We start from the raw sequence: 22,584 nt of genomic DNA, 5'->3' as shown, positions 1-22,584 counted from the left end.
TCTCAGGACATCCCAAAGCGTTTTGCAACCAATGAAGTGCTGTTTGATGTGTGGTCGCTGTTGTAATGTAGCACCCTGTGCCACTCCGTCCATCACCACCCTTTACCGGTAGGGAGCTCTTGTTGTCTCGGCCGAGGTCAGATACCTGAGCCCAGATGGGGATTCAAACTTGGCACCTCCCGCACCCCTCGCTGTTCAGCTCTCTCTACCGTCTCCCCACTCCCTCCCCGTTCTTTCACGATTCCCTCCTTGAGCTGGTTGAATCAGAAGAATGAGAGGGGATCTCATTGAAACTTATCAAATTCTAACAGGACTAGACAGACTAGATGCAGGAAGGATGTTCCCGATGGCCGGGGAGTCCAGAACCAGGGGTCACAGTCTAAGGATAAGGGGTAAGCCATTTAGGACAGAGATGAGGAGGAATTTCTTCACCCTGAGAGTGGTGAACCTGTGGAATTCTCTGCCACAGAAGGCAGTGGAGGCCAATTCATTAAATATATTCAAGAAGGAGTTGGATATATTTTTTAAGGCTAAAGGGATCAAGGGAAATGGGGAGAAGGCAGGGAGAGGGTGTTATAAATCTCATCATCAAGAAACTACTTATGAAATAACGCTGGGCGGCCAGCTGGTGGCGCCGTCCAAGGAGTATAAATACTCGGGCGTGGGCCCAGCTTCGCAGGGACATTTTGTAAGACAAGGAGCTAGTGAAATACAACTAGACCTCCATGTTCTCAGGGACATTTTGTAAGACAAGGAGCTGGTGAAATACAACTAGACCTCCATGTTCTGAAACAAGTTGATTAAAACCTTGCTTTACACTCCAACCAAGTGCGTAGTGAGTTTTATTACGTCACAGGGTACTGAATGTGGATGATCAGCCATGATCTCATTAAATGGCGGAACAGGCTCGAGGGGCCGAATGGCCTACTCCTGCTCCTATCTTCTATGTTTCTATGGTTCTGGTGTTGTGACAAAGGGTCATCGACCTGTAACGTTAACTGTGTTTCTCTTTCTACAGATGCTGCCTGACCTGCTGGGTGCTTCCAGCATTTACTGTTTTTATTTCCGATTTCCAGTATCTGCAGTATTTTGCTTTTTTACTGGTGTGTGAGGTGCAGGTTCCTGATGGCAATCTTCCCCCGCCAGTGGTGACCTGTCAAAGTCCACTTCAGCTGTTCTAAACCGTCAATGATTAACCTCCCGCTCCACTTGTGGTGCGAGGGTTCGATTGCAGTGTTTCCCGCTAGAGGTGAGTACGTTTTTCTTCCGCGCTGGGTTATCGAGAAGGAAAAGTAACAGAGACCCCCCAGCCCCCACCCCAAAATAAAAGTCTCGGGAGTACCGTACGGGTGCGATTGAGGATCTTCTCCCTCAGGCATGCTGGGGGAGGAGAGATAGTCTCTCCTTCTTAGGCAGTCCCTCAGAATCGAGGATGACTTGCTTCCACATTAAAAATGAGTTCTCAGGTGACTGATGAGTCCAATGCGGGACTGACAGTCTCTGTCACAGGTGGGGCAGATGGTGGTTGAAGGGGGCGGGTGGGTGGGATGCTTGGGTTGACGTGCGCTCCTTCCGCTGTTTGCGCTTGGCTTCCGCTTGCTCCCGGCGAAGAGACTCGAGGTGTTTGGCACCTTCCCGGATGCTTCTCCTTCACTTTGTGCGGTCTTGGGCCAGGGATTCCCAGGTGTCGGTGGTGAGGGATGTTGCACTTTTTCAAGAAGGCTTTGAGGGTGTCCTTGAAGTGTTTCCTCTGCCCACCTCGGGGCTCTCTTGCCGTGTCGGAGCTCCGAGTTAGAGCGCTTGCTTTGGGAGTCTCGTATCGGGCATGCGGACGATGTGAGCAAGGGAGATAGTGCTGCTTCAAGGAGGGGTGATTGCGAACTGGGGATCCCACGTTGGAAATTGATCCAACTGAGTGGGCTGGAGAGGGTTCCCAACTCTGATCGGATGTAAGATGGAGGTTCCATCACAGGATCTCTTGCCTCCCACTGCCCCGTCCCAGTAGGACAGCCTAACCCCTCCCCAACCCTGTCATCTCCAATAATAAATGAAAGTGTTCAAAGGAATTGGAAGAAAGGTTTTAATGGGGCAGAAATTCGGGTCGGGGGCTTGCCGCGCGTGCAAGCCCCCGATCTGCACTCACCCGACGCGCCTGCCGTTCACCTCCAGGGACGCCTGGAATTCCTGTTTGAAAGAGAAGAATCCCGGGCAGCGTCTGACGTCACACCGCCCAGGAGTGCAGCCAGCGCGAAGCCTGTAGCGCGCTGTGCAACTGAGACACGCCCCTTGAGGTCTCAGTTTAACAGGACACGCCCCCAATGTTTCTCACAAGCTGCTAAGCATTTTTACATGCAGAGCAGCATTTTAAATAGGTTTTTGGTATTTTTATGAAGCTTTTGGTAACTTTTATAAACTTTTAAAAACGTTTACATTATTTTGAAGAATCTGAAGTAGTTTTAAACAGAATTAAAGCAATTTAAAGACTTTTAAAAGCCCTGAAAGAATTTTTTTCATTCCATTTATTTATTTAGCAATGTCGTTGTTAAGTCCGTGAATGATTGAGACACGAACTAGCAGGAGAGAAACAAACAGAACTTTACTGGTGAAAGGCATAAACGAATCTAACAAAACAGAGGCTCTCTAGCGCCTTTTATACAGGGGTGGTCACTGCCGGTACTGTAGTCTGAGACCAGTTATTCTCTTAAAGGTACATACACAACAATTCCTCCCCTTTTAGATAAACAGTACATAACATTCATTTAACAACTAATGATAACTAATTACAATCACAATTACTATTGCTAGATACATTGGTTAAGTTTAAGCAATTATAAGTTCAGTCTTTGAGGAGACTTCCTGATTCTGTCTGGATAACGCCTCTTTGGGGTATCAGGTTCTTCTGGCAATGTTGAGTCGGAATCAATGTCATTGTTTGGTTCATCTGCTTCCAATATTACCGGTTCTGCGGTAGCTGCAATTGGAACGTCGATTTCATTACCAGGTGTATCAGATCGTGGTGTGGAGTTGACGTTTTCCAGTGACTCTAGAATCTGGTCAGCATGTCGTCTTACAATGCTCTCCCCAACGTCCACGGCAACATGAGAGGTCCTTGTCGTGTACAAATCGTTTCTGGTTGCCATTTCTCAGTGCGGTAGTCCCGGGCCAAAACTGGTTGACCTATCTTAAAACTCCTGGTCGGCCTTTCATTCATATTCTGAAACTGCCTGTTCTCCACATCTCTTCGGACGTTTGGCTTAACCAAATCCAAGCGGCATCGTAGTCTTCGATTGAAGAACATCATGGCTGGAATTTGGTTGGTAACCGCATGTGTCGCACTCCGGTAGGCAAACAAGAAGTTGTCCACCTTGTGTTGTAGGGGTATATCTTCATTACACATTGCCTTGATAGCCTTCTTGAATGTTTGGACAAACCTCTCAGCCAATCCATTAGTGGCTGGATGATATGGGGCAGATGTGTAATGCTTAACACCATTGTTCTTTAAGAACCTCCGGAACTCTTCAGACACAAACTGTGGTCCATTGTCAGAGCAAATCTGTTCAGGCAGCCCATTCCTGGCGAATATGGTTCGTAAAACTGTGATAGTTTTTTCCGTGGTGGTTGAGGACGTTTTTATTACCTCTGGCCACTTTGAATGTGCATCCACCGCAATTAAAAACATCGAGTCCATGAAGGGACCAGCAAAATCAATGTGCACCCTTTGCCATGGAGATGAGGGCCACTCCCATGGATGCAGAGGAGCTTGTGGTGGGGCGTTTTGGACCTTCTGGCATCCTGCACAGCTCTTGGTCATCTCTTCGATTTCTCTATCGATTCCCGGCCACCACACAAACGCTCTGGCTAAGCTCTTCATTTTTACCCCACCCAGATGACCCTCATAAAGCTCATTGAGCACTCTATCCGTCAACTTAGGTGGAATTACTACTCTGGATCCACACATCAAGGTTCCTCTGCACACTGACAGCTGTTCTCTTCTCGGCGAGAATGCTGGCAGCAGTGGTTCGCCATGTGCTGGCCATCCCTTCACCGTTAAATCATAGACCCGTGATAGTGTCGGGTCATTCCGTGTTTCCTTTTCTATGTTTGCATTCGTCACAGGGAGACATTCGACTATGATCGAGTGGAATAACTCCATTGGATCCACTGCAAGGTCTTCTTCTTCCACCGTGGGCAACGGTAGACGTGACAATCCATCAGCATTTCCATGCTGTTTAGTTCCTTTGTACTCGATGTCATATTGGTGTGCCCCTAGGAAAAGGGACCATCTCTGCAGCCGTTGTGCTGTCATTATCGGTACGCCCTTCTGAGGGTTGAAAATGGAGACAAGAGGTTGATGATCGGTTAGTAGAGTAAATTTTTGACCGTGCAGATAGTGATTGAACTTCTTCACCCCCCACACTAGGCTGAGGGCCTCTCTGTCAATCTGGGCGTAGTTACGCTCGGCAGAAGTTAACGAGCGTGACGCAAAAGCTATCGGCCTCTCCGAACCATCAAGGAATTTATGTGACAGTTCCGCCCCAATGTCGTAGGGAGACGCATCACACGCCAGCCTGATTGGCAGTGCTGGGTTGTAGTGAGCCAATACTTCCTTTGAAGTGATTAAGTCCTTACTCTTCTGAAAAGCACGCTTACAATCATTGCTCCATTTCCATGCTACCCCCATTCGTAGCAGGGCGTTCAGTGGGTGCAGAATTGTCGACAAATTCGGCAAAAACTTATGATAGTAATTCACCAACCCGAGGAATGACCTCAGCTGCGACACATTTTCAGGTGCTGGGGCCTTAACAACCGCTTCAATTTTGTCAGGGGACTTATGTAACCCCTCTTCATCAATCACGTGGCCACAATACGATATCTGTTTCTTAAAAAATTCGCACTTGGGGCGGTTGGCTCGCAGCCCATGTTCCCGTAGTCTAGTGAGCACCTGTTCTAGGTTGTTAAGGTGTTCACTGTCATCTTCACCTGTTACAAGGATGTCGTCCAAGTAACACTGAGTCCCCGGAACCCCTTGCAGGACTTGTTCCATCGCTCTTTGCCATATCGCCGGAGCCGATGCTACTCCGAATACCAATCGATGATACTGGTAAAGACCTTTGTGAGTGTTTATCGTGAGATACTTCCTAGAGGACTCTTCAACCTCCAACTGCAAATATGCTTGTGCTAGGTCAATTTTTGTAAAACGCGTCCCTCCAGACAGCGAGGCGAAGATGTCTTCTATCCTTGGAAGAGGATATTGTACTGTGCGAAGGACAGGGTTCACCGTCACCTTGAAATCCCCACAGATGCGAATCTTCCTTGGCTCTCCGGACTTATTGGTTAACGTTTTCTTCATGACAGGAACGATGGGTGTCGCCCACTCGCTCCAGTCGACCTTAGACAACACGCCCGCCTTCTCCAGATTCTCCAGCTCTGCCTCGACGGCTGGGCGAATTGCATATGGTACCGGTCTCGCTTTGAAAAACTTGGGAACTGCATTCTCTTCTATTTTTATCGAGGCGGTTACGCCTTTAAGCGTGCCCAGTTCTTGTTGAAATACCTCTTTGGCGTTAGCTAAGATTGTTGACAATCGTCCAGGAGTGACGTCTTCATCTTTTTTACCGTCCACCGTCATTGCATGAATGGAATGCCAATCTAAGTTTATCTTCCTGATCCATTCCCGTCCCAATAACGGTGGTCCACCATTTGGCAGTATGTAGAGGTACAATTTCTGTATTTTCTTGCCATTGTATTCGACAGGCACCCTTATTTTTCCTCTGGGGTATACTTTTTGCCCCGTATACGTCGTCAAGACGATGGATGTCTCTCTCAAGGGTATGTGTGAAAATAGCCGCTCATAGTCTCATCGATTCATGACGGTTAGCGCTGATCCTGTATCCAATTCCATTTTAACTTGGGACCCTGCTATCGTGAGAGTGACCCAAATGGTTCGGTGATCCTCTTTTGCGATTACATTGTGAAGTTTGAGACAGCTTAGTCTTCTGTTTCCGGATTCACTATCGCTCATCTGGTCTTCGGAACTACTGTCCGTCATCTTTTGTACTTTCTTGTACGGTTCCTTAGTAGCCTTTTTGTTGTCGCTGGTCTTCTTCCCAGACCTACAAACTCGTGCAATGTGTCCAATCTTTCCGCATTGTCTGCATATTTTGTCTTTGGACCAGCAGTCCTTCTGGTCATGGTTAGTTCTGCCGCAGCAATAACATTTTGCAAATCCCCGTGTCATTTCGTGGGTGCCGTATTCCTGTGCTTTTTGTTGAATTTCTGCAGCTCCCCTGGCTGCTGCTTCATACGATATTGCCACGCTGAAAGCCTTATCTAGCGTCAGCTCTTTTTCTGCGAGTAACTTCTTCTGTGTTCCTTCACTCAGGAGTCCACAGACAAATTTGTCCCGTAGGGTATCTGCCAGTCCTGCTCCGAACTGGCAGTGCTTTGATAGCTTGCGTAGTTCCGTAAGATACTCAGCATTGCTCTCATCTTTGTGCTGAGTTCTCCTGTGGAATTTAAATCTTTCTGCTATCAACAGCGGTGCAAGGTTTAAGTGCTCCTGTAGAACAGCAACAATTTCGTTAAAACTCTTCGCCTTCAGTTTGGCTGGAGTAATCAGGTCCCGCAATAGGCCGTACGTTCTAGCGCCCATTAAGTTTAACAATACCGATGCCTTTTTCCCCTCCGCTATATCGTTTGCCTCGAAATATACCTCAACTCTTTCCACATACGTGGTCCAGTTCTCTAATGTATTATCAAAAGCAGTGATACAGCCAGTCTTCGGCATCTTGCAAATCTAAAATGGCGCCTCCCGCGCTTTGCCTTCTTCTCCGATTTAACAAAATGGCGCCTCCCGCGCTTTTCCTTCTTCCCTGCTGTTGTTAGCACTGCTTTCCACGGTTTCCTGCGCGTTAAATATTAATTCGTTTTCTTTTATTATCTTCCCGTCATGGAGCGGACCCTCTGGGACACTTCCCTCCCTCTTCTGAGGTCCGAACGCTGCCCAGCTTCGAAACACCGGCCGCGCCCTGTGTGCTCCACCCTCTCTCTCTCTCCTTGCTTCCCGACTCGCTGCCCGGCCCCGTTGAAAGGCCACCCGATCGAGCTTCAGCCCGCCGCAGCCCAGGAAGGATCAGAGCACTACCTGCCACCAGCCCGACTAGCTGGGAAACCACGGACCGAGGAACCCAGCCTGGCTCTGGACAGTCTCTCCTGCAAGTTTTGAACTCGATGATTGTCGGTCGACGCCCGTTTCTCGAGTTTCAATGGCCTATTTTTTTTTTTTTCTTTCTTCTGGCTCCGACCTTCAACACGTCGTTGGAGCTGCTGCTGAGTTGCAGGTAAGTTCATTTCTAACTCGTCGCCAGTGTTAAGTCCATGAATGATTGAGACACGGACTAGCAGGAGAGAAACAAACAGAACTTTACTGGTGAAAGGCATAAACGAATCTAACAAAACAGAGATTCTCTAGCGCCTTTTATACAAGGGTGGTCACTGCCGGTACTGCAGTCTGAGACCAGTTATTCTCTTAAAGGTACATACACAACAGTTGTCGTCATACGTGTCTTCACACTGTTCCCTTTGGTGAACTGTATGAAGTGGTGGAAGGATTTATGGCCGTGATTAACGCTCATTCTGTGACCGTAACTATCTTTGAACCAGCCATTAGGGTGGTTAGTCCTATGGCGGAAGGGTTTCACGGGCTCCCACAAGCTATACGAGGAGGGGGGGCCACCCACACCCACGGACGCAAGTATCCCGCTGGATGTCAACCCAGAATTTAGAGCCGGAGCTCCGACTCCACTTGCCGGGACTGTCTGGAGCGGGGTTTGAAACCCTACCCCGTCTGGCCCAGCGGCGGGGATCCTACCGCTACGCCAAAGGCCCACTCCGATTAGCAACGTGAAATGGCTGGAATGAGCACAATTCACGGCATTAAAAGAACTCACAATTGAACTGATGATGACCTCAGCAATCTCCTCAACGAGGTGGAGGCGCAGCGCCTGCTCATCATTGGTAATGAGAAGTCAAAGGCGCCGCAAAAAGGACAGATGATTGTCATGATATCAGCAAATAGAGATGGTATTTGCCTGTTCGATTATGATGCCTTAATAGCATGTTTGCATGTATTGATTGCTTGTGCCTGACCAGCAGAGGGCATGTGACCGAGAGAAGCAAGGGAGTTAGTTTAGTTTCGGTTTCGTTCTAGATGCATCACTAGCTTGATGTCTCCTGTAAAAGCTGTATAAAGAGTTGTACAGACTTTAGATAAAACTCATTCTCTTTCATAAATGTCTCGTCTTTGAACCCACAAAGAAATCAATACATGGTGTCAGAAGTGATTGAAAGAGATGAAGAGAAAAAATCTGAAGTTAAATCAGCTCTCCACAAATTAGCAAGCCAAAAGAGAACATCGTTACTTACCATTAGAGAATAGCTAATGAAGTGAAAAATGGAAGGTTTACTCCCACCGGCGACGCTTCAGTTGACAGGTAATGTGGCTGAAAATTGGAGGAGATTCAAACAACGTGTGGGGTTGTATTTATCAGCAATCGGAGCTGACGAGAAAAGTAATAAAAAGAAATCGTCAATGTTCTTACATGTCGTGGGTGATGAAGCGCTGGAGGTGTATAATAACTTCACATTCGCTGCTAATGGAGACAAAATGAAGCTAGATAAAATAATGGAACAGTTTGAGGCCTACTGCATACCTAAACGTAACGTGACGTTTGAGAGGCACAGATTTTTCACATGTGTACAGAAAACGGGAGAGACTATTGATCAGTATGTGACTGAACTGAGAAACCGAAGCAAAACATGTGAATTTGGGGGACTGACAGACTCGCTGATAAAAGACAGACTGGTGTGTGGTATTCCAGATAATGGTCTAAGGGAAAGACTGCTAAGGGAGCAAGATCTAGACCTGGGAAAAGCCATAGCACTGTGTAGGGCTACAGAGACTGTGAAGTTGCAGGCAATGGAGCTGTTCAGTGACAATAGCTGCAACGTGGATGCAGTGAGAAAGAACGGATACAAACCGTTTAACAAAACGAGCGCCAATGTGAAAAAAGAGGCGTGGCCAGCGAACGAAAATGAAAGGGACAATCGAAAGTCATGTAGTCGATGCGGTGCACAGCATCCACCAAAAAAGTGTCCAGCATATGGTAAAAAATGCAATAGTTGCAACAAAAACAACCATTATGCCCGTTGCTGTAAGAACCAAATGCAACAAAGCAAGGTCCATGCAGTAGATGAAAAAGACATAGAGGAGTTTTATGTAGATGTTCTGTCTGAAAATAAAAAAGAAGAAAGAGACTGGATGTTGACACTAAAAGTGAATGACATACACATTCCATTTAAATTGGATACTGGAGCACAAGTTAATGTGATATCAGAGACTGATTTTAAGAAAATTAGACCCAGACCAAAGATACATGGAATCAAAGTGAAAGTGACAGGATACTCAGGTACTGAAATACCAGTGAAAGGAAGATGCATTGTCAAAGTGACACACAAGGACAGAGAGCACACGCTAGCATTAATCGTGGTGCCAAAGGATGTGCAAGCCATACTAGGTTTAAAAGCCTGTGAGAGACTGAACCTGGTAAAGAGAGTCCTCATTGTGGAAAGCGAAGGAGAGACAGTCTATGATGAACTCATGAAAGAGTACAAAGACCTATTTAAGGGTCTAGGCTGCATTCCAGGAGAACACACGATCAGAGTAGATAAAAGCATGACACCGGTCATACATCCATGCAGAAAAGTTCTGTTTGCTCTTCAAAAGCAACTGAAGGCAGAGTTGGACAGGATGGAAAGCCTGAATGTGATTCAGAAGATAGATGAGCCAACTGAGTGGGTGAGTTCCCTCGTCATAGTGGACAAAAAGAATGGAAAGCTCAGAATTTGCCTGGATCCAAGAGATCTAAACAGAGCAATAAAGAGAGAGCACTTCAAGCTTCCTACACGTGAGGAAATCATGGCACAGTTTGCAAATGCAAAATATTTCAGCAAGTTAGATGCATCATCAGGATTTTGGCAGATGAAGCTGGACGAAGCAAGTTCAAGACTGTGCACGTTCAACAGTCCATTTGGCAGATACAGATTCCTAAGGTTACCATTTGGCATTGCCTCAGCTCCTGAAGTGTATCACAAGACTATCCATATGACCTATGAGCACCTGGAGGGAGTTGATACATCAATGGATGACATCATAGTATGGGGAACCACGAGAACTGAGCATGACGAGAGACTGAAAAAAGTGCTGGAAGCAACAAGGAAAACAAACCTGAAGCTGAATAGAGAGAAATGCCAGCTCGGGGTGACAGAACTGACATTCGTGGGAGATATCCTTAGCGGTGAGGGCGTCAGACCAGATCCCAGAAAGGTGTCCGCCATTGAGAATATGCCAAAGCCACAATGCAAAAAGGACGTGCAGAGGTTTAATGGAATGATCAACTACATGGGGAAATTCATATCCAACCTCTCAGAAAAGATGGCGCCACTGAGAAGACTAACTGAAAAGAACATAGAATGGGAATGGAATCATGAGCATGAGAAGTCATGGAGCGATCTAAAGAAACTGCTCACAGAGGAACCAGTTCTGAGGTTTTATGACCCAGCAAGACCCATCAAGATATCATCAGATGCATCACAGAGTGGGCTCGGTGCTGTTCTTCTGCAACAATATGACTACTGGCAACCTATTGCATATGCATCGTGCTCAATGACAGACGCGGAGACGCGATATGCTCAAATAGAAAAGGAGCTGCTCAGCATCACATACGCCTGTGAAAGATTTCACCAGTTTGTGGCAGGACAAGCAATCAGTGTAGAGACTGACCATAAGCCCTTGATTGCATTGTTCCAAAAGCCACTAAATAGCTGTCCGCTTAGAATACAAAGAATGATGATCAGGCTGCAACGCTATACACTGAATGTTGCGTACACACCGGGTAAACTGATGTATACAGCAGACACGTTGTCCAGAGCTGTTGACCCAAGTGAGCCCGCAAACACCACAATGGATGAAAAAGTGAACGCCTACGTGGACATGATCACAAGTGCACTGCACATAGCAGATGCAAAAATGGAGCTCATAAAGAATGAGACAAACAAAGATGAAACAATGAGACGACTGAGGAAAAGCATCTTGGATGGATGGCCCAACATGAAGCAAGACTGCTCACCTGACATGGCAGTGTACTGGAACTGCAGGGCAGAACTATCAGTGGTTGAAGACATCATCTACAAAGGAAGTAAAATAGTTATCCCAAAGAGTCTGAGAAAAGAGATGTTAAAAAAGATCCATGGAGGACATCTGGGAATCGAAAAGTGTAAGAAAAGAGCACGAGAGGTGATGTACTGGCCACGAATCAACCAAGATGTGACAAATGAGGTGTCAAACTGCACAATATGCCTGAAATATCGAGCAAGCAATCCGGTAGAACCACTAAAGCCACACCCAGCGCCAGACAGACCTTACCAGAAGGTAGGCGCTGACCTATTCATATGTCAAGGGAAGGACTATCTTGTAGTCACAGACTATTACTCCCTGTATCCAGAGGTTTGTAGACTGCACACCACCACTGCAGATGCTGTGATAACATGTATGAAAGCCATATTCTCCAGACATGGCGTGGCAAGCGAGGTCTTCACAGACAACGGACCTCAGTTTTACAATGCAAGTTTCCGACACTTTGCCAAAGAGTGGGACTTTGTCCACACAACGTCAAGTCCTCACTATCCACAGTCCAATGGACTAGTGGAAAAATCGGTCCAGACAGTGAAAAGACTGATGTACAAGGCAAAAGACAGTGGAACTGACTTCTACCAAAGCATGCTTGTATACCGCACAACGCCGCTCGAGTGTGGTATGTCACCAGCCCAACTCCTTATGGGACGTATGCTAAGGTCAAACCTACCCATCCCGGAGAACCTCCTGAAAACAAAAGAGGGGGAGAAAGTGAGGAAGTTCAAAGAACAACAGAAAGAAAAGCAAAAGTACTACTATGACAGAGGAACACAAAACCTACCTGAACTCCACACTGGTGACCAAGTAAGGTTCAAAGACAAAACAAACACATGGACTCAGAAGGGAACTGTCCTGAGTGAAGTTCAACCAAGATCTAACACCATTCAGACAGATGAGGGTGCTGTTCTGAGAAGAAATCGTCGAGATCTTCTCATGGGACCAGCCACAGCAGGTCAAGAGACTGATACTGTTGAACAACCTGATCACACAGCTGAGAACCAATCATCTGAGGCAACAACTCAGATTCAAGGACAATCAATCAGAAAATCCTCAAGACACGTGAAGCCTCCTGAGAGACTCATTGAGCAAATTTAAGGACTATTGTTATAGAAGGAAGTAATGTTATCTTATTCTTTCTTCAAGTTCTAGTGTATTGACATATTTCATGTGAACACACAAAGCAAGGTTAAAAAACCTTGATCATGATAATGATAATGTAAGTTCATTAAGTGTTACAGTTAAAATGCAGATTAATACAAAGAAAACATGTTGTTAGTTAAAAGTAAAATACTTTTGTTTTAAGAAAAGGAGATGTAATGATATCAGCAAATAGAGATGGTATTTGCCTGTTCGATTATGATGCCTTAATAGCATGTTTGCATGTATTGATTGCTTGTGCCTGACCAGCAGAGGGCATGTGACTGAGAGAAGCAAGGGAGTTAGTTTAGTTTCAGTTTCGTTCTAGATGCATCACTAGCATGATAGCTCCTGCAATGCTGTATAAAGAGTTGAACAGACTTTAGATTAAAACTCATTCTCTTTCATAAATGACTCATCATTGAACCCACAAAGAAATCATACAATGATAGCTTGGTCTTTCAAGTGGCAGCATAGGGCTCCAGTCACGGGGAGGGAAAAGGCGCAGGAAACGTATGGGTGTCACCTTTTGCGCGGAGTGGGCCTTTTGCGTAGCGGTAAGCATCCCCGCCGCTGGGCCAGAAGGAGTAGGGTTTCGAACCCCGCTCCAGACAGTCCCAGCAAGTGGAGTCGGAGCTCCAACTATAAATTCTGGGTGGACATCCAGCGGGATACTTGCATCCGCGAGTGTGGGTGGCCCGCCCCCCCCTCAGATGGGTTGTGGGAGCCCGTAAAACCCTCACGCCATAGGACTAACCACCCTAATGGCTGGTATGAAGATGGTTATGGTCACGGAAGGAGCGTTAATGTGGCCAGAAATCCTTCCACCACTTCATACAGTTCCCGAAAGGGAACAGTGTGAGGATACGTGCGACGATGACCTCTTGCGCAATGCACCTCCTTGGACCCTCAGTCGCAGATGCGAGGGGGCAAATCGTGCAATTGTTAAATTTTTCATTTTATTGACATGTAAAATGTTGGCCCAGTAATTCCGTTCCAAACGCGTGAGTACGGTCGGGGTACTCACGCGTCTGGCCGGAGGAAATGCTGGTTTTCAGCATGCACAGCGCATGCGGGGGAAACCGGCATTTCCTGTCCTCTGAACGAAGGGGTTCAGAGGCAGAACGCGTGCAACTGCACAGGCAACGCGTGCGCAGTAAAATTCGCCGGTTTCATTCATGCTTTCAGTGAGGTTAAGTCCTTACAACTTACACATGAAAAAAGCATGAGTACAGTTGCTCCAGAGGCTGCGGAGGAAGATATATTTTATCGTGGAGCTTCTGAAAGGTTTTGTTTGGGAAAGGGAGGAAAGTTATTTTAAGAAATGCTGAGGTAAGTTTTAAAGTTTATTTTTGTTTTTTAAAACGGGTTTTCAGTACTGTAGGTAGAAGGAGCAATTGTGGCTATGTGAATTGAATTTGCTGTGTTTATTAAATGTGAAAATGACTCCAACATTTTTAAGAAAGAAACTTTTCATCAGTAATATATTTTAAGTAATTATGTATGTATGTCTGTATATATTCCTTTGCGTATATGTATGTATATATTCCTTTACTTATGTGTATGAATGTATGTATTTAATTATGACTTTCAGAGAAAGTAACTTATTGGAAAATCATAATTAAATACATACATTCATACACATAAGTAAAGGAATATATACATATACGTAAAGGAATATATACGGACATACATACATAATTACTTAAAAGAATATAATACTGATGAAAAGTTTCTTTCTTAAAAATGTTGGAAATGTTACATTACTCATTTTAGAACAGTCATTTTCACATTTAATAAACACAGCAAATTCAATTCACACAGCCACAATTGCTCCTTCTACCTACAGTACTGAAAACCCGTTTAAAAAAAAAATTAAACTTTAAAACTTACCTCATCATTTCTTAAAATAACTTTCCTCCCTTTCCCAAACAAAAATATTGCCTTTCAGAAGCTCCACGATAAAATGTATCTTCCTCCGCAGCCTCTGGAGCAACTTTACACATGCTTTTTTCATGTGTAAGTTGTAAGGACTTAACCTCACTGAATCCATGAATGAAATCGACGAAGTTCACTGCGCACGCGCTGCCTGTGCAGTCGCACGCGCTGTGCCTCTGAACCCCTTCGTTCAGAGAACAGGAAATGCCGGTTTTCTCCGCACGCGCTGTGCATGCTGAAAACCGGCATTTCCTCCGGCCAGACGCGTGAGTACCCCGACCGTACTCACGCGTTTGGAACGGAATTACTGGGCCAATGATTTTTGTTCTCCCTGGGCTAGCTCTCAACCATGTCTCGGAGATTAATCTTCGATACCTGGAGACTCCTGACCGAACTTGGAGGGTTGGTAACCCGAGGGCTTATCTTCCATCAAACTCTACGTTCCTGTGGGTCTACACCAGAAGTGTGGTGGAGCAGGCCCACCCCAGGATGCAGAGCCCACCTTGAATCCCGGGGATCGGGGTCACGAGCGTGGTCTACCCCATTAGCACGGCCTATTATGGGACGGCGCCATACTGTTGGAAGCGGTGGAGAGGGGGTCCTGAAAAAAAAGGGCCGCTCTTCACATCTATCGAGAGAGGTTTGATCACAAAAATCTAGGCTGACACTCCAGTGCGGTGCTGAGGAAGCGCCGCACTGTCGGAGGGGCAGTGCTGAGGGAGCGTCGCACTGTTGGAGGAGCAGTGCTGAGGGAGCGCAGCACTGTCGGAGGGGCAGAGCTGAGGGAGCGTCGCACTGTCGCAGGGGCAGTGCTGAGGGAGAGCCGCACTGTCGCAGGGGCAGTACTGAGGGAGCGCCGCACTGTCGGAGGGGCAGTACTGAGGGAGCGCTGCACTGTCGGAGGGGCAGTACCGAGGGAGCGCCGCACTGTTGGAGGGGCAGTATTGAGGGAGCGCCGCACTGTCGGAGGGGCAGTGCTGAGGGAGCGCTGCACTATCGGAGGGGCAGTGCTGAGGGAGCGCCGCACTGTCGGAGGGGCAGTGCTGAGGGAGCGCCGCACTGTCGGAGGGGCAGTACTGAGGGAGCGCCGCAATGTTGGAGGGGCAGTACTGAGGGAGCGCCACACTGTCGGAGGGGCAGTACTGAGGGAGCGCCACACTGTTGGAGGGGCAGTACTGAGGGAGCGCCGCACTGTCGGAGGGGTGATGCTGAGGGAGCGCCGCACTGTCGGAGGGGTGGTACTGAGGGAGCGCCGCACTGTCGGAGGGGCGGTACTGAGGAAGCGCCGCACTGTCGGAGGGGCAGTGCTGAGGGAGCGCCGCACTGTCAGAGGGTCAGTACTGAGGGAGCGCTGCACTGTCGGAGGGGCAGTACCGAGGGAGCGCCGCACTGTTGGAGGGGCAGTATTGAGGGAGCGCCGCACTGTCGGAGGGGCAGTGCTGAGGGAGCGCTGCACTATCGGAGGGGCAGTGCTGAGGGAGCGCCGCACTGTCGGAGGGGCAGTGCTGAGGGAGCGCCGCACTGTCGGAGGGGCAGTACTGAGGGAGCGCCGCAATGTTGGAGGGGCAGTACTGAGGGAGCGCCACACTGTCGGAGGGGCAGTACTGAGGGAGCGCCACACTGTTGGAGGGGCAGTACTGAGGGAGCGCCGCACTGTCGGAGGGGTGATGCTGAGGGAGCGCCGCACTGTCGGAGGGGTGGTACTGAGGGAGCGCCGCACTGTCGGAGGGGCGGTACTGAGGAAGCGCCGCACTGTCGGAGGGGCAGTGCTGAGGGAGCGCCGCACTGTCAGAGGGTCAGTACTGAGGGAGCGCCGCACTGTCGGAGGGGCAGTGCTGAGGGAGCAGCGCACTGTCGGAGGGGCAGTATTAAGGGAGCGCCGCACTGTCGGAGGGGCAGTACTCAGGGAGCGCCGCAGTGTGGGACGGGCGGTACTGAGGGAGCGCCGCACTTTAAGAGGGGCGGTACTGAGGGAGCGGTGCACTGTCGGAGGGGCAGTACTGAGGGAATGCCGCACTGTCGGAGGGGCAGTACTGAGGGAACGCCGCACTGTTGGAGGGGCAGTACTGAGGGAGTGCCGCACTGTCGGAGGAGCAGTACTGAGGGAGCGCCGCACTGTCGGAGGGGCTGTACTGAGGGAGTGCCGCACTGTCGGAGGGGCAGTACCGAGGAAGCTTCGCACGGTCGGAGGGTCAGTACTGAGGGAGCGCCGCACTGTCAGAGGGTCAGTACTGAGGGAGCACCGCACTGTCGGAGGGGCAGTGCTGAGGGAGCGCCGCACTGTCGAAGGGGCAGTACTCAGGGAGCGCCGCAGTGTGGGACGGGCGGTACTGAGGGAGCGCCGCACTTTAAGAGGGGCAGTACTGAGGGAGCGGTGCTCTGTCGGAGGGGCAGTACTGAGGGAATGCCGCACTGTCGGAGGGGCAGTACTGAGGGAACGCCGCACTGTCGGAGGGGCAGTACTGAGGGAGTGCCGCACGGTCGGAGGAGCAGTACTGAGGGAGCGCCGCACTGTCGGAGGGGCTGTACTGAGGGAGTGCCGCACTGTCGGAGGGGCAGTACTGAGGGAGCGCCGCACTGTTGGAGGGGCAGTACTGAGGGAACGCCGCACTGTCGGAGGGGCAGTACTGAGGGAGTGCCGCACGGTCGGAGGAGCAGTACTGAGGGAGCGCCGCACTGTCGGAGGGGCAGTGCTGAGGGAGCGCTGCACTATCGGAGGGGCAGTGCTGAGGGAGCGCCGCACTGTCGGAGGGGCAGTGCTGAGGGAGCGCCGCACTGTCGGAGGGGCAGTACTGAGGGAGCGCCGCAATGTTGGAGGGGCAGTACTGAGGGAGCGCCACACTGTCGGAGGGGCAGTACTGAGGGAGCGCCACACTGTTGGAGGGGCAGTACTGAGGGAGCGCCGCACTGTCGGAGGGGTGGTGCTGAGGGAGCGCTGCACTGTCGGAGGGGCAGTGCTGAGGGAGCGCTGCACTGTCGGAGGGGCAGTGCTGAGGGAGCGCCGCATTGTCGGAGGGGCGCTCCTGAGGAAGTGCCGCACTGTCGGAGGGGTGGTACTGAGGGAGCGCCGCACTGTCGGAGGGGCGGTACTGAGGAAGCGCCGCACTGTCGGAGGGGCAGTGCTGAGGGAGCACCGCACTGTCGGAGGGGCAGTATTAAGGGAGCGCCGCACTGTCGGAGGGGCAGTACTCAGGGAGCGCCGCAGTGTGGGACGGGCGGTACTGAGGGAGCGCCGCACTTTAAGAGGGGTGGTACTGAGGGAGCGGTGCACTGTCGGAGGGGCAGTACTGAGGGAATGCCGCACTGTTGGAGGGGCAGTACTGAGGGAACGCCGCACTGTCGGAGGGGCAGTACTGAGGGAGTGCCGCACTGTCGGAGGAGCAGTACTGAGGGAGCGCCGCACTGTCGGAGGGGCTGTACTGAGGGAGTGCCGCACTGTCGGAGGGGCTGTACTGAGGAAGCTTCGCATGGTCGGAGGGGCAGTACTGAGGGAGCGCCGCACTGTCGGAGGGGCAGTACTGAGGGAGTGCTGCACTGTCGGAGGGGCAGTACTGAGGGAGTGCCGTACTGTCGGAGGGGCAGTACTGAGGGAGCGCCGCACTGTCAGAGGGGCAGTACTGAGGGAGTGCCGCACTGTCGGAGGGGCTGTACTGAGGAAGCTTCGCATGGTCGGAGGGGCAGTACTGAGGGAGTGCCGCACTGTCGGAGGGGCAGTAGTGAGGGAGTGCCGCACTGTCGAAGGGGCAGTACTGAGGGAGCGCCGCACTGTCGGAGGGGCTGTACTGCAGGAGCGCCGCACTGTCGGAGGGGCAGTACTGAGGTAGCGCCGCACTGTCAGAGGGGCAGTACTGAGGGAGCGCCGCAATGTCGGAGTTGCCGTCTTTCGGTTGAGATGTTAAACCGAGGCCCCGTCTGCTCTCTCAGGTGGATGTAAAAGATCCCATGGTTCTATTTCGAAGAAGAGCAGGGGGAGTTCTCCCTGGTGTCCTTACCCCCCAACCAACATCACTAAAACAAAAAGCAGATTATCTAGTTAAATCTCAATGCTGTTTGTGGGTGCTTGCTGTGTGCTAATTGGCTGCCGTGTTTCCTACAGTGACCACACTTCAAAAAGTACTTCATTGGCTGTGAAGGGCTTTGGACCGTCCCGAGGTGGTGAAAGGCGCTATATAAATGCAAGTTCTTTCTTTCTTCTGACAGTGTCACCATGGCCCAGACGGACACGCCTTCAGTTGTTAATCCGACTGTTTCCATGGCACTCTATACTGTGATGTACCCGGTCTTCAATGAGGTGCGTTCTGTTGGAACTGTTCTGAATCGAAGGAGGTTCCCTTAAGATAAATTGTTAGCACGACTGATCTACGATGTGCGTAAAGATTGTTGATGTTCGCTGGTTGCCAATCATCCGTGCTGTCCACTCCTTCTTCCTGCACATCCTGCATGGGAAGATCCCACCGCATTATTTGATTGGCAGCCAGCGTTTGCAGGCCCATTGTTTTATTTCTTTATTCTCCCTCAGCTGCCTTGCCTTTTTTCCCCACACGTGAGCCTAGCCAGTGGGTCTTGACAGACTATTCGGGTATGTGGGGCATCACAGCCCAACTCAATCCTCTCCTAACTCGCGCCAAGTCCCGTTCGCCCATCACCCACCCGCCCCCACTGTGCTCGCTGACCTACATTGGCTCCCGGTCAAGCAACGCCTCGATATTTAAATTCTCACCCTTGTACTCAAATCCCTCCATGGCCTCGCGCCTCACCCCTCCCTCCCTATCTCTGTGACCTCCTCCAGCCCCACAACACTCCGAGATCTCTGCGCTCCTCCAATTCCGACCTCTTGAGCATCCCCCGATTTTAATCGCTCCACCATTGGCGGCCGTGCCTTCAGCCACCCGGGCCCTAAGCTCTGGAATTCCCTCCCTAAACCTCTCCGCCTCTCTCTCCTCCTTTAAGACGCTCCTTAAAACCTACCTTTTTGACCAAGCCTTTGGTTTGATAATCGCTCCTGTGGTGCGCCTTGGGATGTTTTACTATGTTAAAGGTGCGATATAAATGCAAGCTGTTGATCTCTCACCTGTGGTCCAGACATAGGCCCTTTCCATCAGGCATCAATCCGTACGGGAACAGTGGTGCAGTGGTTGTGTTACTGGACTAGTGATCCAGAAGCCTGGATAAATAATCCTGGTGTGGAGATGCCGGAGTTGGACTGGGGTGGAGAAATGTAAGAAGCCACACAACACCAGGTTATAGTCCAACAGCTTTGTTTGAAATCACAAGCTTTCGGAGCGCTGCTCCTTCTTCAGGTGAAGTGACGAAGGAGCAACGCTCCGAAAGCTTGTGATTTCAAATAAAGCTGTTGGACTATAACCTGGTGTTGTGTGACTTCTTACATAAATAATCCAGTAGCACGTGAGTTCAAATCCCACCATGAGAATGTGAATTCAGTTTACGAACATAAGGGAGCAGGAGTCGGCCATTCGGCCCCTCGAGCCTGCTCCGCCATTCAATAAGATCATGGCTGATCTTCCACCTCATCTCCTCTTTCCTGAACTATCCCCATATCCCTTGATTCCCTTAATATTCAAACATCTATCGATCTCAGTCTTGAATATACTCAACGACTGAGCCTCCACAGCCCTCTGGGGCAGAGAATTCCAAAGATTCACCACCCTCTGAGTGAAGAAATTTCTCCTCATCTCAGTCCTAAATGGCCGACCCCTTAATCTGAGACTGTGACCCCTGGTTCTAGACTCCCCAGCCAGGGGAAACATCTACCCTGACAAGCCCTGTAAGAATTTTGTATGTTTCAATGAGATCACCTCTCATTCTTCTAAACTCTGGAGAATCTCGGTCAAGTCTACTCAATCTCTCCTCATAGGACAATCCCCCATCCCAGGAACCAGTCTGGTGAACCTTCGTTGCACTCCCTCTGTGGCAATTATATCCTTCCTTAGGTAAGGAGACCAAAACTGTACACAATACTCCAGGTGTGGTCTCACCAGGGCCCTATATAAATGCAGTAAGGCGTCTTTACTCTTATACTCAAATCCTCTTGTAATAAAGGCCAACATACCATTTGCTTTCCTAATTGCTTGCTGTACCTGCATGTTAACTTTCAGTGAGTCCTGAAACCTTATTTGTTTGACAGGGTTAGACAGAGATGATGTTTCCACTTGTGGTGGGTGGAGGGGGGGAGGAAGACCAGGACTAGTGGCCATAAACATAAGATAGTCACTAAAAAAATCAACAGGAAATTCAGACCAGCGAGTGGTTAGAATGTAGAACTCGCTAATACAGGAAGTGGTTGAAGCGAATGGCATAGATGCATTTAAGGGGAAGCTGGATAAACAGATAAGAACAAAAGAAATAGGAGCAGGAGTCGGCTATTCAGCCCCTCGAGCCTGCTCCGCCATTCAATGCGATCATGGCTGATCTTCTACCTCATCTCCACTTTCCTGCACTATCCCCATAGCCCTTGATTCCTGTAATATCCAAAAATCTATCAATCTCAGCCTTGAATATACTCCAAGGCTCAGCTTTCTCAGCCCTCTGGGGCAGAGAATTCCAAAGATTCACAACCCTCTGAGTGAAGAAATTCCTCCTCATCTCAGTCTTCAATGGCCGACCCCTTATCCTGAGACTGTGACCCCTGGTTCTAGACTCTCCAGCCAGGGGGAAACATCCTCCTTGCATCTACATGAGGGAGAAAGGAATAGAAGGATGCTTTGATGGGGTTAGGTTTGGACCGAATGGCCTGTTTCTGTGCTGTATGTCCTACGTTGGCCTACCACCAACACTGTGTCTGGGGATCTGTCTCAGACCCCAGAACACCAATTGTACACCCTCCCCATACCCACTGCCCCCAACTGAGAGCAGCCCACTCAGCGCACCTGGGACCTTGCAGTGGTAGGGCTGAGACCCACACCGGCCCACTTACCCATTGGGCTCAGCAGCTTAGCTTTCGAGGAAGGGGTGGTGGGGGGGTTGCTGAATGCTGAGAGACCCCTGAAGGTAAGTGATGGTGGAGCCGATCTTGATATCTCAGCGTGCTTTCTTTGTTACAGCTGGAGAAAGTCAATTCTGTTGCTGCCGAGAAACTGAAGGCAGTTTTCACCAAGGTAAAAAAATAAATCATCTCTGGCATTGCACTGTTAAAGGCAAAGGCTCCTTTCCTATTCCCCGCCGGACCAGAGGCTCCCAAGAGCTCCCTAACGGTTTTGGGCTGGGGAGCGGGTTCAATAAGAAGCCCAGGTGTTTCTCCACAAGGAAGGGGGAGAATTGAAGTCTCCTCTCGCCAATTCTAACGGCACTGGGGAGCCCTGTGGGCAGGTCCAAACCGTCCCACAGTCCGTGGGTGTCAGAGAAACAACGGGAGGGACTTTATCTCAGATAACTTAGAAAATAGAATGAAAAACCGCTCCTCTCCCAGGCCTGTAACTCGACCCTTCTCTCTCTCTCCCTCACTCCCAGGCCCCTCTCTCTCTCTCTCCCTCACTCCCAGGCCCTCTCTCTCTCTCTCTCCTCACTCCCAGGCCCCCCTCTCTCCCTCTCCCTCACTCCCAGGCCCCCCTCTCTCCCTCTCCTCACTCCCAGGCCCCCCTCTCTCCCTCTCCCTCACTCCCAGGCCCCCCTCTCTCCCTCTCCTCACTCCCAGGCCCCCCTCTCTCCCTCTCCCTCACTCCCAGGCCCCCCTCTCTCCCTCTCCCTCACTCCCAGGCCCCCCTCTCTCCCCCTCCCTCACTCCCAGGCCCCCCTCTCTCCCCCTCCCTCACTCCCAGGCCCCCCTCTCTCCCCCTCCCTCACTCCCAGGCCCCCCTCTCTCCCCCTCCCTCACTCCCAGGCCCCCCTCTCTCCCCCTCCCTCACTCCCAGGCCCCCCTCTCTCCCCCTCCCTCACTCCCAGGCCCCCCTCTCCCCCTCCCTGATACGCTTATCAATTACTTCATAAAAGGTGATGAGTCGAAGAAGAGATGATGAGTCGAAAGAAGAGATGAATAAGGCTTTTATTAGCTAAGAAGAGACCATGCTTCTTCGTGAGTGACTGAACAAGTCTGAACGAAACCCACACAGTGGTGGGTGGAGTCAGCTGAGGCATGCCTCCATACACAGCGCCACCCAGAGGTGGCAATATACAATACAGTGGTTTACCACACTCCCTCACTCCCAGGCCCCCATCTCTCCCCCTCCCTCACTCCCAGGCCCCCCTCTCTCCCCCTCCCTCACTCCCAGGCCCCCCTCTCTCCCTCTCCCTCACTCCCAGGC

At 50.2% G+C, this 22,584-nt stretch overlaps 1 long non-coding RNA gene across 2 annotated transcripts; it reads left to right on the top strand.

The window, feature by feature from the left end:
- Positions 1 to 1,184: 1,184 nt before the first annotated feature.
- LOC147091025 (uncharacterized) lies at positions 1,185 to 21,461 on the top strand. Of its 2 annotated transcripts, none has more exons than XR_015075360.1 (3): positions 1,185 to 1,249; positions 18,423 to 18,617; positions 21,388 to 21,461. It is a non-coding gene; the product is annotated as an uncharacterized LOC147091025 (long non-coding RNA). The 2 variants fall into 2 exon arrangements; XR_015075361.1 differs by lacking the exon at positions 1,185 to 1,249 and adding an exon at positions 1,627 to 1,693.
- Positions 21,462 to 22,584: the final 1,123 nt, after the last annotated feature.

The sequence above is a fragment of the Somniosus microcephalus genome, unplaced genomic scaffold (assembly GCF_052327205.1).
Source record: "Somniosus microcephalus isolate GS21.2 unplaced genomic scaffold, FLI_Smic_1.0 unresolved_chr4, whole genome shotgun sequence".
NCBI lineage: Eukaryota > Metazoa > Chordata > Chondrichthyes > Squaliformes > Somniosidae > Somniosus > Somniosus microcephalus.
The sequence above is the reverse complement of the archived record's forward strand: the minus strand, read 5'-3'. Positions and strand labels throughout refer to the sequence as shown.